General features: G+C 42.6%; 1 long non-coding RNA gene across 1 annotated transcript; it reads left to right on the plus strand.

Moving 5' to 3' along the window:
• The first annotated feature begins 3,435 nt into the window (after window positions 1-3,435).
• Window positions 3,436-10,946, plus strand: LOC138657230 (uncharacterized). The gene is made up of 2 exons (XR_011317027.1): window positions 3,436-4,082; window positions 10,166-10,946. It is a non-coding gene; the product is annotated as an uncharacterized lncRNA (long non-coding RNA).
• The last annotated feature ends 3,392 nt before the right edge of the window (window positions 10,947-14,338 follow it).

A 14,338-nucleotide genomic window follows, 5' to 3' on the forward strand; every position in this document is an offset into this window, starting at 1 on the left:
CTTACTTTTTTCTCTTGTAGGTTGTAATGTTTTGTGGCCAATGTGAACATGCGTTTAACCTCTGCATGTGTACCAACTCAAGTTAAGCTCAGTTTTTGTGTTTTTTTCATAGGCTCTGATGAGAAGTGACGAGCCGGCAAGAGAGTGCACTGTCAGCGCACATTGTAAGGAGATAACCCGGTGAGCGGGGAGAACAGAGACTAGACTCACCCCTGAAAAAAGCTTAGTTTCAGGGTGGAGACAGAGGCTGCTACCGTCCCATCTGATGGGATTCAGGATCTTATTGTTTGGTGCAGTTCTACAGGCACCCTATAAATAAATGCTAATGTTACTTAAGGTACCTTCACACTGAGCAACTTTAGAACGATAACGATAGCGATCCGTGACGTTGCAGCGTCCTGGCTAGCGATATCGTTGTGTTTGACACGCAGCAGCGATCAGGATCCTGCTGTGACATCGCTGGTCGGAGCTAGAAGGCCAGAACTTTATTTCGTCGCTGGATCTCCCGCTGACATCGCTGAATTGGCGTGTGTGACGCCGATCCAGCGATGTCTTCACTTGTAACCAGGGTAAACATCGGGTTACTAAGCGCAGGGCCGCGCTTAGTAACCCAATGTTTACCCTGGTTACCATGTAAATGTAAAAAAAAAAAAAATACATGCTTACATTCCGGTGTCTGTCGCATCTGTCGCGTCCCCCGGCGTCTGCTTCCCTGCACTCCTCCTGCATCCTGTGTCAGCGCCGGCTGGCCGTAAAGCAGAGCACAGCGGTGACATCACCACTCTGCTTTACGGACGGCGCTTACACAGTGTAGGGAAGCGGACGCCGGGTATGTAGTGTTTTTTTTTTACATTTACAATGGTAACCAGGGTAAACATCAGGTTACTAAGCGCGGCCCTGCGCCTAGTAACCCGATGTTTACCCTGGTTACCTGGGGACTTCGGCATCGTTGGTCGCTGGAGAGATGTCTGTGTGACAGCTCTCCAGCGACCACACAACAACTAAACAGCGACGCTGCAGCGATCGGCATCGTTGTCTATATCGCTGCAGCGTCGCTTAATGTGACGGTACCTTTACTGATGATACTGTACATTGGACATTTTCGCTGCCATTTATATAATTGGTGACATGCCCATGTGCAAGATGTTTGAGAGGTTTCTTGAATCTTCCTTTGAGATCTTATGAAGGATGCGCCATTAGGAGCAAAAATGTAAAGTCAGCAAATCTCAAGCCCCTAAAGTAACTAGATATTGATCTTCTCCCTGCAGCTTCTGCTATTAAACAAGAGCCGTAGTTAAATGTTTCTATTTGCTGGGATAATTTATGAGAGCAAATAACAAGAGGAGGCCATTTAATAACTGTCTCCATGATGGGACTCGCGGACTGCAATGCTGCCCCCGTCTTCGGACTGATGTTGTCATCACCTACCACATTACAATACATTATCTCTTATCCCACTGAAATCCGCAGGCAAAATGAATAATTTATTACTTTGGCAATGGCAGCAACAGGTGTGAAGACTGAGGGTATGTGCACACGTCCGGATTTTTAGCGTTTTTTTGTGGAATTTCGCTATAAAAACGCTATAAATCCGGTAAAAAAACGCTAACATTATGCATCCTATCATTTAGAATGCATTCCGCATTTTTTGTGCAGATGTTAGCGTTTTTTTCCGCAAAAAAAAAACGCATTCCGCAAAAAATCCGGACATGCTCTATCTTTTTGCGGATTTTTTGCGGATTTCCTATCAAAAAGGACATTCCGGAAAATTTTAAAAAAATCCGCAAAAATTTCGCAAAAAATCCGCGCAAAATCCGCGCAAAAAACGCGCAAATTCCACGAGAAATCCGCGCGAAAAATTCTCAGGATTATGTCAGGAAAAAATCCTGACGTGTGCACATACCCTGAAAATGACTCCAAAGTAAAAAAACAGCTAAAATATAAAAAAAAATAGGTATTAACCCCTTCCTTCTCTCCCCCTACCTCCTTCCAAGAGCCATTACCTTTTTTTTAATTTTCTTTTAGCCCCCACATAGCCATACGAGTTCTTGTTTTCTGAAAGACCAGCTGTAGTTTTCAATGCCGCCATCCATTCACTTTACCATTTAATATACTGAAAAACAGGAAAAAAATCCAAGCCTGGTGAAATAGTGAAAAAGGCGCAATTCTGTAGTTTTTTTAATTTTTATTTTTAATGATGACATTAATATCAACATGATTCTAGTACTACAGTTACGGCGATACCATTCTTGCATAGTTTTATTTAAGCGGTAAAACAAAATTCTAAATGAAAAAAATTGGTTTATGTCACCCTTTTTTGAGACTCGTGAATCTTATTTTTCTGTCGTCGGAGCTGTGGTGAACTGCATTTTTTTTGGTATCAGTTTATGGTACACAGGACGTTTTGATCACTTTTTACTGCAATTTTGGAAAAGGTGCAACAACCAAAAAATTGCATTTTTGGCGTATCCAGTTAAGGTTTAACTTATTATGGACTTTTATGAAAGTATTGATGCCACATGTAATTTTTTTTTTTTTTTTTTGCCGGGGGGGGGGGGGGGGACAAAATGGTGCTGACTGACATTTTCACCATTTTATTATTTGTTGTAATATTTAAAAAAAGTTTTTCTTACTTCTAAATGTATACTTTAGTCCCCATAGGGGACAAAAACCTGCGATTGAACTTCACTATTGAAAATCACCGTGGCAGGGCTTCGCAAGAGTATCAAAATGTTGGCATCCCTACAGCAGAACTCAATATCGTCAAGTAAAGTGCGAAACCAAAAAACACTGCACTTCACTAATAGAAAATATGACACGACTGTAACTAAAAGGGTTATACCCAAATGGGAAGTTGTCACTAATCCACAGGATAGGTGAAAATTTGCTGATCTCTGGGGGTCCAACTGTTGAATGTCCCAAGTTTCTGTCCAGCAGCGATTTGTAGGTTGCATAATACTCGGTTTCCTGAGATATTATCACATCAGTAGTGAGAAGTCCCTGACAGTCTCCACCTTCAGTCTTTCCTCTACGGGCAAAATGGAGATGATTTGTCATGACCGGAGATGCATCAAATTCATTAAAAGTCGTGCAGTCCTTTATTTTCACGGCTCTACGTTATAAACTTCTGTGAAGTACTTGGGGGTTCAAAGAGCTCACCACACATCTAGATAAGTTCCTTAAGTTGTCTAGTTTCCAAACTGTATGAATAAAAACTGGGAAAGAAAAAGCGCAATAGGGTCTTATCCGATGACAATGGGTTGTCAGGAAAAAGGGGAGATACACTCACCTTGCTGAGTTGCTGATTGGCAACACAAACAGCAAGTGACAGCTGCTGCACAGATACCGGTCGAGAGGAATAAAAAAGAAATGAACGTGTGAAGGAACAAATTATGAAAGATTCTCCATTTTCTGCTTTGACTCCATTTTGTTTTTGGTTAAAGATAAATTCTGTTATTTACTTAGGTAAAAGGTTACAGCTGCTATGAAATAACTGTCCTGTTTCTCACGAAGATAATATTTTGTTATTCAGCTAGTCTATGGTTCATAATTGGTATAAAGACCTTGAGTATTCCAACTCAAGTGAGCCAGATAAGAGACTCGTGGGGGTATCGCTATACAGGACTGAGGTATCTGTTAATATGTTTTTCTATGCCAAAAAGACATGACCATATCTGTAGTTCCCATTTTTCCTGTATCCTCATGGGTTAAGTTTTTCCTGTATTCTTATAGGTTAAGAACTGTGAACGTGTTCTTATGCTGATTGGTTGAAGTATAATTTCTATGACTATGAAAAGTCAGACAATAAACGGGGCCCAGAGATCTGCTCGATCCCCCACACAGAGGCACGAGTCTCTGTCTGGTCATTTTCAGTTGCCGGCAACGCCCTGTAAATTAATCTGGAAATCACTGAGTCAACCGTGAAGGATCACTTTAGATCCTCCCTCAACAGCTTGGCGCCCGAAAACGTGGGGCCCCAACCAGGAACGCCTCTGCCCCCCGGAGGACAACCAGACAAAGGACCCTCGGAGCGGACACAGGCACTGGAAAATTGGGGCTGATCATCCCCCACAACAACCACAGTAAGTTGGCAGTTATACTGTCCAGACTGACCGTTTGGTGTGGTTTTCCTGTGTTTGTTGCTGCAAAGAGGATCTGAGGTTTGTCCCCGATGGTGGGTGATTTTTGGGTGGAATCATATAGAGGTGTAGTTCCGTTGGGAGCCCAGTGCTCGAACCGTACCTCATAAGGGACGGACACCCCGGATTGACCAGTGATGTAATTCTCTTTATAGTCAAAATATCCTGAATTCCTGATCATTGTTAGAATCAGGCGCGGTGAGGTGATCGAAGATTGGGTAGGATACGTAACTCAGGAATATATAGAAGTATACAGTATATATATCCAGAGGTATTCGGAGGGAATGTCTAAGACGCCCTCCTCCTTTCACTGAGTACCGCGTTTTTGGGTTGTCCCAGTGGGGGACAGGTAAACCTAGTGGAATAGACTATATACGGCCGCTCTGGTACTATGCACGACAAAGTAAGGATATTTAGCTCTAAAGGAGAATTATGTTTCCATGGAAGTAAGAGAAGACTTTGAATTTGTGTGTTGAATCTGATACTGTTAGCCCAAAGATGAGGAAAATATTCTCAATCATTGGTTTTTCTAAGGTGTTCTGGCATATGAATTGTGTGATGAAGGTTTTGTAGAAATTAATTAAGTCTGAGAACTGCTGTATTCTGTTTCTGTGTAGATTTCCCGATGGGAGGGGTCAAACAACTGCGCTGTGTCTTTCTGCTTTCTGTGCTGAGGAATGCTGTGATGTTCTTATCAGTTCTGTGTTTCTGGTATGGAGGGGTCGAGTCGCTGCATCCTCTCCTTGTGTAGAAAGAAATATTGTAAGTTTAAAGTAAAATATGGTGTTTTGTTTTAGAAGGAGATTTGTAAGAGATCGTTTGGTTATCAGTGTGATTGAAAAAAATTGGAAAAGGATTCATCTGCTTCAAGTTGAGTGGCTGATATATAGTAAATTAAGGATTAACAGAGAAAGTGAATTCGGATCTGTTTTTGTTACGTTGAAAAAAAAAAAAAAAAAAGGAAAGTTGTCTATTACTATGACAAAAAAAACTGGATGTTTGTGGTGCAGGAAGGAACTGAGAAAGTGACTGAGATTAATGTGTTGGGAAAGCAAACAATAAGAAATCTGAAACAGGGGGACTCCCTGTTGGGTAATATGGTCCCTCCCCAGGAAATTAAGTCTCTTCTCCCGACTGTAAGCCCTATGCCCCTTAACCCCAAGGCACCAATATATCCTAGACTGCCGAGAAGTTCTATGGGCGTCTTATGGTAGTGTTTAAAGATCTGGGGTTTTCACTGTATAATAAAGCCCATTCACACGTTTTTGTGGTAGCTTTGATGTCCGAGTTTTAAATCTGAATTGAAAGAGGCAATAATGTCAGTCAGACCTGACATCGAGAATTCCACTCCGGACGATGCATTAAAAGTAGTACAAAGTTTCCAGAAGAACTTAACCCATTCTGTATCAGCAGCTGCAGCGATCTTTACTCGCTCTCTAGTCCCCCTCCCCCCCGCCACAGCTGCAAGGACACAGCTAGCAGCTTGGTTCCTTATCAGTGGCCCAAGCAGAAGATTTCAGCTCCAGCCCCCTCCCTTACACAAATCCAGTCTTACGTTCCAATATCTATTTTAACCCTGTGTCTGGAAATCTCTCTCGCTCAGACCAAGACAAGACAGATGGACTTGTAAATATTGCGCACAGACAAACCCAGACTGGAGAAATACTTGTATAATCTGTGCTGCAACCCAACCTAAGTGAATTACACTGAATCCTGTCCAGACAAGATCACATGTAGTGACTTAAGAAACTGACAGGATTGTGGGTAGTGGGGACATTAACTTTTGGGAGTAAGCTGACAGTAATCCTTTTGGGAAGGAGCTGTAGACCAGCATGTCATGTCACCCCCAACCGGTCATCATGTCACCCCCACCACCAGAGAACCAACCACATCAGGTAGTGTAAGACAGATACAGGAGTATTATCCCTGGAAGCCCTCTGACTAGCTAGCTACGCTAAAATAATTGGCTGACCCTGAGAACAAACCTTTCCCATTTTACAGACAAAGATAATATGATGGACGTATAAGTGCACCTGAGCAAACCTAGAGAGTTGGTGAGCCAAGATGATGGTCAGATGGTCCTTATGTTATATAACCCCTATGCAGATGAGCATAATGAGATGTGTATCTTACATGTCCTTTCCCAATCAGTTTAAAAAAAAAAAAAAAAATAGGGGGGATAGTGTTGTTAACCCTGGCAGTTAGAATATCCCTATGTCACGTTGCTTCAGTATGTGGGTAATTTTTTTGTTTTGTTGTGTGCACGGACAGAGCAGGAAGCCATTGTTGCCACTGTTAGTTTTCGCAAGTATCTGGCAGATCTGAACTGTCGGGTTTCGGCCTCGAAACTTCGGTTCTGCCTTGGTCAAGTGATATTTTTGGGTCACTGTCTCCTTCAGGGTGCCAGACACCTCACAGAAGAAAGAAAAATAGCCGTCAGCTCCCTTCCATTTCCAAAAGATGAGACTGCGCTCCAGCGTTTTCTTGGACTATGTACTTATTGTTGTCAGTGAATACCGGACGCATCCCGCATAATGCTACCTCTCTACAATGCCCTGAAAGACGGTTCCAGATATGGTGATGATTTTGGCAGATTCCACACCGGATAAGCTGTTACTACGGAAGACACTGTAGTGCACGGAGCTGCACTCCCTCCCTCCCTCCCTGTCAGGACAAGAAGCAGAACTTCAGGATTTGTCTACTGCATGTGTTCCGGCCAAAGACAGGCGGGCTAATATATACACGGACTCACAGTATGCATTTGGTATTGCTCATGATTTCGGAGCCCTATGGGCCAATCGAGGGTTTGTTACTACTGCCGGGACTCCAGTGAAGAATGCTGAAGCTGTTAAAACCCTCATGGACTCAATCAAATTACCTACTCAGGTGGCCATTATCAAAGTTAAGGAGCACGGTCCTAAGAACAGTCCACAGACTGTTGGTAACGCCTCTGCAGATATGCAAGCAAAAGCCGCTGCTCTTCTGCCTGTTGAACTGACCATACCAGCTATGGTGACCACACGCTCTCTGCGTAAACAGTTACAAGAAACACTGACTCTACAGGAACCTGATGATCTATGCCAGACTGAGGTTTTCTGCCGGACCCCGCGAGACCGCTTAATGACGATGCAGAGAATGTCTCCAAAGGAAGAAGTGAAGCAGTGGAAGGCTGATGGAGCACGTATGGACAATGGTCTCTGGAAAAAGGACCAACTTGTGTGTTTCCCTAAGCGGATGTACCCTGCTATTGCCACGTGGGCGCATGGGCCCACACATCGAGGTATCTGTCAGACCTGCAATCCCGGTCAACTTCAACGTGTAACCCCGAAGCACCTTGCTAAGCCCGACTATCCTTTCCAAAGGCTCCAGGTGGACCTCATCACGTTGCCTAAGTCTGGAAGGTATGAATATTGTCTGGTGGTTGTCGATATGTTCTCCAATTGGCCGGAAGCATTCCCTGTTACCAACATGACTGCAAAGACCACAGCAAAGAATCTGGTGATGGAAGTTATATGCAGATATGGTGTTCCAGAAGTTGTTGAAAGTGACCAAGGCCCGGATTTTTCTTCTCATGTGTATAAGGAGCTTCTGACAATGCCTGGATCCACTGTAGCCCTCCATACTCCATACCATCCACAATCTAGTAGGAAAATTAAGAGGCTGAACGGCACACTGAAGGGACAATTGACCAAAATGATGCAGGAGACTACGGCTCCATGGCCAGGGCTCTTACACATTCGTACTGCCCCTATTGCAAAACTTGGCCTGTCCCCATATGAGATATTGTTTGGTGCTAGGCCCCAGTTGCAAATTTCAGTCTCAGTAGTTATCAGAAGAAACTGTCCGTGCTGTTCAATATGTTATTCAGCTTAGTAAAAATGTTGCTAACACCCATGTTTTAGTTTCTTCTTCCCTTCCAGATTCAGCAGAAACCGACACTTGTCACAATTTGAAGCCTGGTGGTTTTATGGTCGTGAAAAGCTATGTCAGAAAACACGGACTAGAACCCTTGTATGACGGTCCCTACCAAGTCCTCCTCATCACTCCTATGTCAGTAAAGCTGGAAGCTAGGCCGAAATGGATCCACGTATCGCACTGCAAACTGGTCAAACAGACTAGTAGCAAATAAGGGGGACATAATGTTTTAGTTTTTCGTATTTCCATGTAATAATATTGGTAACCGCATGGGACAGCCTAAATTCTCCAACATCCTTGAATAATAAGTTTGTACAATATCATGAAAAATTAATAGTACAGATGGGTATAGCCAATAAAATTGTCAGTTCTATTTTCATTTACCCTATGATTACACAAATGTGGGATAAATTGGTTAGGGCCACAGACTATCTAGAAGATCAAATTTGGCATATATTGGATATACTTAATACCACTGCCTGTGTTATGAATCTGTTGAAGGGTTTAAAGCCCACTGATTGCTCAGATTATGTCCCACTAATTCATGAAGAACCCACACTAAAGGTCCCAGGGGGGATAACCGTATTAGCTGATAATTATACCTGCTATAATTCCCACGACACTACAGGTACACCAGTAGGGGTCTTCGAGACAGGTTTCTGTAAAGAGAACAGTTCCCTAGATACTGACTTGCTAGCTAATCATACACAGTATATGTACGACATTTATTGGTTATGTGGAGATGGTAAGCTCCGTCCTAGGTTGCCTAATGCCTGGACAGGTCAATGCACCCTTGTTAAACTAGCTATGCAGTTCAAGATTTTACCTTGGGATCCAGAGATACCTGATGAACATACCAGAAAGAGGAGAAGTCTCGATCAGCTCCACATGAGTTATGAAGAAGATCCATTGGTATATGTCGATGGTATTGGAGTGCCAAGGGGGGTGCCTGACCAATTTAAAGCCCAGAACCAGATCTATGCTAGCTTTGCTTTATAAATCCACAAGTGCAGATTAACAAAATGTTGATGGGATCAATTACATATATTACAGTGAACAAAGGTTTGTCAATTTTACCTGTGAAGCCTTCCAGGGTATAGTTGAGGAATTGGGCCCTAACACTAGAATGACCCTCCAAAACCGACTAGCCCTTGATATGATCTTAGCTGAGAAAGGAGGAGTCTGTGGGATGGTGGGAGAGGAATGTTGTACCTATATCCCTCAGAACTCTGGGGTAAATGGAAAGACCATGATAGCCCTTAAAAAGATAAATGGGTTAGCAGCAGAATTAAAAACTAATGTTGGAGTAGACACATCTTTCTTTTCCGGCTGGTTGGGTGGGCTCAAAGGATTCTTTCAACAAGCTTGTCTAGAACTGATTGCTCTCCTTGTAGTTGGATCGATAATCCTCTGTTGTGTTATTCCCCTGTATAAAAAGGTTATCACTAAGGCAACTCCGACTGGCACCTTCCTTAACCAAGAAGTAGACTCACCAGAGTACGATGGCACTGATCCAGGGGAGATCCCCAAGTACGTCCCCCTCAAGAAGATAGACAATGCCCTTTACTCTCAGATGATGCTAAGAGATTTAGTTTAGGGACAGTAGGAGAACTCCATGTGAAGCTAGTGAAGGGTTCAGCTGCCTGGAGGCCTCTCACAAGGGGAAAGCTTCTGAGGTGTCTGGATGAAGAAATCCACCTCCCCTTTCCCCATCACATGGACAGTCTCGAAGGAACTTTCTTCTTAGGGAAAAACTTAGTGTTTAGGGGGGATTGTCAAGTTGAAAATATATATCTTTATACTCTTTTGTACTTTTATATATTCTTATGCCCCTTATGTTTGCTAATGCAAATTTAACTGTATTTAAGATGGCTATTCACATAAGTTAGAAGATATTCAAAGACTCAGAGATTAGTATGATAAAGACAATGACCGTAATAAGGACAGTTGGTGGACGGATATCTTCTCCTTTCTTAATCCAGCCAATTGGTTTGAGGGACTTGCGGCTGGATAGCTGGAATCTTGTAAAGTTTGTTACACATCGCTGCCTTTATCCTTGTCATGTATGTAATACTAAAACTTGTTCTTTGGTGTATTTCTGTATGTATTAGGAAATTCTGCACTAAGACAACTAATGATGAAACCAAAAGCGTTGCCACCACTGCTCTTCTCTACACCGATTTCACAAGGTTACCTGATGAAGATGTTGAAGCCAAGCGCATGGCTATCTTCAAAAGATCCCCACCACCGTTATCAATAATTGTTATTCGTAAATTCTAGTATACAGGGGGGACGGGTACGCCGCAACAGCCATGGCTGGTAACATGGCACCAGTCATGTGAAGACCAGTACCCCTCGAGCTTATAGCTTGGGATAGTACCTCTGATGCTGGACATTAATTAACAAAATTTATCTAGGGGGGAATGTAAAGGAACAAATTATGAAAGATTCTCCATTTTCTGCTTTGACTCCATTTTGTTTTTGGTTAAAGATAAATTCTGTTATTTACTTAGGTAAAAGGTTACAGCTGCTATGAAATAACTGTCCTGTTTCTCACGAAGATAATATTTTGTTATTCAGCTAGTCTATGGTTCATAATTGGTATAAAGACCTTGAGTATTCCAACTTAAGTGAGCCAGATAAGAGACTCGTGGGGGTATCGCTATACAGGACTGAGGCATCTGTTAATATGTTTTTCTATGCCAAAAAGACATGACCATATCTGTAGTTCCCATTTTTCCTGTATCCTCATGGGTTAAGTTTTTCCTGCATTCTTATAGGTTAAGAACTGTGAACGTGTTCTTATGCTGATTGGTTGAAGTATAATTTCTATGACTATGAAAAGTCAGACAATAAACGGGGCCCAGAGATCTGCTCGATCCCCCACACAGAGGCACGAGTCTCTGTCTGGTCATTTTCAGTTGCCGGCAACGCCCTGTAAATTAATCTGGAAATCACTGAGTCAACCGTGAAGGATCACTTTAGATCCTCCCTCAACAAACGGAGGTATCACTTATGCGCTGCTGAGATGGAATATCCTTAGAATAAAAACATTTATTAAAACAAGTTAAAAGTCAACGTGTTTCGAAGTCAAGCAGGACCTCTTCATCAGGACAAACCTGGACCAAAGAAAAAGTAACAACAACAGTATACAGACCAGCAGACCACTAGGTGAATAGGTGCCATGGGGTCCAAGGAGGTAAACTGATAAATCAGCAAATTCCTGCAAAACAGCATTACTTATCCCCTGTTCTGACTTCCTGCGAGTCTCTGGTAAGCTAAACAGCTGCCTGTAATCTCGTCAATTATCTTGGACATAAGTTGTGTGCAATGCGTCTGGTGAACAATCCGCCCCTGACGAAGCCACCGTGAGTGGCGACACGCGTTGGCCTTTCAGCCCCATCTCACTGACACTTGTTTTGCAGGAATTTACTCACATGTGCTGATTTATCAGTTTACCTCCAGATTGAATTCAGGCATCTTTGTTTCTGACCACCTGTATTTTTGCATCCTAAATAGGCTTAAATCCCCTGGGAATTTCTCAGCCCTTTTAGCAGTGATACATGTGAGGCCTAGCGGATTGATTTATGGTGCTGATCCCATGGGGTCTTACATTATTTTGATGGTTACACTTTTTGTGCATATTCCACAATCCTGGGCTCTTACCGGTCCATTCAGCAATGCATAAAATGAGAGAATTTTGTCACTAAAAGACACCCCAGGCATCTTCTGGGGTTGAGCATCTGCGAAACAGAAAATGCCTGAAGAATGGTCTACTCCTTTCTTTCAACCTCTTGGTGTTTTTGGAAACCTGAAGGATTTCAAAGACACTGAAGAGATCCATAGAATTTAAAAGGAAGATTTTTGGGGCAGTTTCTGAGTGCTTTTTCAGGTGATTTTCAGAGTGGACCCGCTCCAAACTCGCTTGAAAAAAAAAAAATCCCTTAAATCATCTATGTCTTTTTTAGTTTAAGACTAACATTCGAGATTTTAAAGGATCGCACAACTTTTTGCTTTAAAGATGCGCAAAATGTGGAAAAGAACGAAAAAAGCATCTTTGATTTTGCACAAAATTCATCAACCCATGTGCACCATTTTGAGAAAAAAACTGCGAGTAGAAAAAGAAAATAAAACTCCCCAAAAACCAGTAAATGACAAATTGGCGGGTCTATGTGTTTTTTTATCTGGTAGTATTATGTAAGTGCTTTATGGAGGGTATTTTTGGCAACAATATAAAGGTTGGGCACCATATTGCAGAGTTGCATGGCAGAATAATTTGAATATCATAAAGCAGTGATTTTAGTACATTGATTAGTGGTAATATGTGGGCACTATATGGCAGTTGTATTTGTGCACAGTATCATTGTATTATTTGGGCACGATACAGCCGGTTATTAGTCCATCCATTATTGGTCATTGTGGAGACACAAGGGGGTTGCTGGGCGCTCTTGTCCGTTAGCCCGTGACTGCCTGGACCAGAGATCATCCCACTGAACCCCTGCTCTCACTTCACATGGGCATAATACTACTCAGACAACACAGAGTGAGGGTAAAAACTGAGTGGCAATACTTTATTGAACCACGAACAGACAATAACAAATGGAACAGTCCCAGCAAATTACCCATGATGGTGCAAAGTCAGTCTCACCACTGATTCGCCGGTATTAGAGCAGCTGCGACCTCCGGGCTTCCAGGGCTGACTACCACTACCTGTGGTGCCCACAGAGAGGATGTAGCAAAAAGCTTAGGAAGCTGACAGTCCATTGAGGCAGGTGACAGTACGGTCACAACCTGGCTTCTCCGAACATTTCCCTCAGGACAGGTAACTGATGGTTCCCAACCTTGACTTCCCCAAGTGTATCCGTGGACCTGGTGACCGGAGGCTCACCCCCTGACTTCTCCAAACGTATCCATGGATTCAGTGATGGTCAAAGGAGCAGATCAGTATTCTTCCCGCTGGGGCCGAGATTGTTAAGCAAGCATCTTGTAGAAGGTCAAATCTGTGTCCCTCTTGATGGAGCCATGGTGTTCTGGCAGCTGTCCTGTAGAGTGTTTCTGGCTGTGGTTTTATTAAGTTTACCTGATACAGAGGCAGATTCCCCTTTTCCACAGGATTGGGGGAAGTTTGCAGGGGGTTATCTCGCATTATTTAAGTATTTCATTCATTTGCATAGTTTGTCTTCCTCTGTTTTGAAAGTTAACAAGCTCCATGGCCTGGTACAATCTGTAATCAACATATTAGCAAACATGATTGTTCAATGACCCTGCGTCCCTTTTTTACAAAGATAGCAGACAATAATCTCAAGGAGCTGATATAAGAAGTAAACAGCTGCCATTCAGCAATTTCACAAACATCAATTCTACTCTCAACATTCAGACTCAGACGTCAATAGTCCATGTGTCTTAAGCACTATATGGTGGGTAAATTTAGCAGTAGTACAGCAGAAGGCTTTGGGCACAGTATTGTAGCATTATTAAGGAGTAGTTTCATGTGGAGCATTAATAAGCAGAGCAGTAGGACTTATGATATCTGTTCCTTGTCATATCATTATAAAGGCTTCTAATAAGATAGCGATCTACCATGATATATGAATTACTAGGAATATTATCATGTGACGGTGCTATTCAAACGTGTAGACCTGCACTGGGTGCCTGATAACTGAGGGGTATAATCAGAGCTCCGCTTGTGCTGCAAGATGATAAGTGAATTGATTGTCGAGCAATGAGCTACTTCTCATCATTTACTTGATAAATAAGCTGTGTCATTAAGATCTGAAGTCTGCGCCATTTAGAAAACCGGAGAACGTACTGGATGTAAGTAGAGTGTGAGATTATTCAAGAGCGGGAAGACACTATACAATGATCAGCCGTTTTATTCTGTCACTATGGCCCCAATTCATCATCAGCAGTTTTACCTCTATTTGTCTTTTGGGGTTCATGGCAGGGTTTCTTTTTGCACCAAATACCTCAAAATGGCACCTGGTGATTCACATATTTTACACAAAATCAAACATTCCCTTCGGGCTTAATTATTGCATTTTCATCTATTTTTTGTCAAGTTTTTGAGGGTCCAATTCATTAGTTGCATTCTTAATCGAAGGGTTAGATGGGGTGAGATGGCCAATGGGTTACAATGGCAACCAGGGTCAGGTTAACGATGACTTACAATGGCAAACAGGATCAGCTTACCAATAACTTACCACGGCAGATGGGGTCAGGTTACCAATAATTTACCGTCAGTGATGAGCAAACGTGCTCGGATAATGACTTATCAGAGCACACTC

Source organism: Ranitomeya imitator, chromosome 1 (assembly GCF_032444005.1).
Source record: "Ranitomeya imitator isolate aRanImi1 chromosome 1, aRanImi1.pri, whole genome shotgun sequence".
NCBI classification, from domain to species: Eukaryota; Metazoa; Chordata; class Amphibia; order Anura; family Dendrobatidae; genus Ranitomeya; species Ranitomeya imitator.